This window comes from Microtus ochrogaster, chromosome 5 (genome assembly GCF_000317375.1).
Source record: "Microtus ochrogaster isolate Prairie Vole_2 chromosome 5, MicOch1.0, whole genome shotgun sequence".
NCBI classification, from domain to species: domain Eukaryota; kingdom Metazoa; phylum Chordata; class Mammalia; order Rodentia; family Cricetidae; genus Microtus; species Microtus ochrogaster.
The window spans coordinates 79,142,304-79,143,972 of record NC_022012.1 but is presented as its reverse complement, the minus strand read 5'-3'; the positions used below and the strand labels follow the sequence as shown (position 1 = coordinate 79,143,972).

The 1,669-nt window shown below is 47.7% G+C and overlaps 1 protein-coding gene across 1 annotated transcript in view; it reads right to left on the bottom strand.

Moving 5' to 3' along the window:
* The window catches only part of Lrrc49 (leucine rich repeat containing 49), a 113,592-nt gene that overhangs the window by 82,021 nt on the left and 29,902 nt on the right, over positions 1-1,669 (bottom strand). The gene's annotated exons all lie outside the window — the stretch shown is intronic.

Genomic DNA, 1,669 nt, shown 5'->3' with positions numbered 1-1,669 from the left:
GGTGAGTTAGAGCAGAGACCACACTCACAGGCAATTGGTGAGTTAGAGCAGAGACCATACGCACAGGCAATTGGTGAGTTAGAGCAGAGACCATACTCACTGGCCGTGAGTTCCCGGCCGAGCAGCATGTGCTTTCCCAGGGAAAGCCAGACTCCAAGCGGGAACATGCCAGGGGAGCAGATGGCTGCCCCAACTAGCAGAACTCTTTGGATGCTTACCGGCCCCAGTGTCCCGAGGACAGACTAAGTCCTGACTGAGCAGCTTGTGAGGATTCAGCAACACAGCAAAGTAATCCAGCCCGGAAGCTCTGAAAACAAACAGCCCATCTCTACCATTCTGTCCAACCTGGGGAGGACCTGATGTGATTCAGAAATTGTGCAATAAATCCATGTCTTAGAAAAGGTTCAGGAAGTCTCCTCCCCTCCCTGAAGACATGGATGTTAGCTGCCTTATATTTTCTGGGAAAATGAAAGTGAAACCAATTCATACAACGGAGTGCCATCTGTCGCCAACATCTGCACGCCACAGAGAGCACACTGCACTCTTTCCTAAGGAAGGTATTCTGTTAGGGTGTGCCTCGTGTGCCTTTAAAAGCTCATGAAAGACACCAGAGAGCCCAAAGGCAGCTTTTCGACAGTGTGGAAACAAAGGGGACTTTAAAATGATAATGATGCCAAGTTCACTATGTTGGTATCTTCTCATAAAACTGAAGATGTGTTTCTAGTACCTTCCACCTTTGTATCAATACACAAGGCCTCCACATGAGGCTACTATTTAGGTGCCCGCTTCCAGCAAAACCATCAAGTCCTCCTACAGGGGTAGAAGTAAGGGTAGCCACCCTATGGATGCTGGGAACTGAACCCAGATCCTGACGCCACAGAGGAGACTAAGTTCTCACCGTTAAGTGAGGAGGAGAGATCACACTGTTTTAAGCTCCATTATTATTCTGCCAACACAGCACCACAGTCAAGTCCAGTGGTTCTCACCCACCCTAAGGCTTCGACCCTCTGTACAGCTCCTCATGTTTTGGTGACCCCAATCATAAAATTATTTCATTGCTACTTCAAAACTATAATCTTGCTACTGTTATGAGTTGTGATATAAACATCTGTGTTTTCTGATGGTCTTAGGCATCCGCTGTGAAAGAGCCATTCGATCCAAGAATGACTTCTCTAGTCGTCTGAGAGTTCAAGTCTTGTCCCCACAACATGTCTCTCCCCCTCTGCTCGCACACCAGTCTAAGCTGTCGCCGTGCCCTCTTTTAGAGTCAGCAAGCCAAGAGACGCAAATAACAACTGAGCCCAATTACTTCAGTTTTAGACAAATCTGCAATGAGCCCCAGACAGTTCCAGTGTCTCACCCATGGTCTCACAGCTGATTCGAGGTGAAGCTGAGACCCGAGCTAGGCCTCTACGGTCCTGGGCACTATTCCCTTTTCATCAAGAGGCCTCCTTAAAACTGCCAGAAGACAATCAACTGGACCTCTACTTCCTCTCTCTGTGCCTCTCCTTCTGGGCACAGCAGTCGCTCACCAATAGCCTCCCTTTCTCTCTCAGTACCATGACAGAAGGAATGACAAGCCGTGATCACGTACACCAGACGGTTCATTTAAAGGTAACACTTAGACCATTTTTGAATTTATATTTATCTTTTAAAACAGAAACCACGC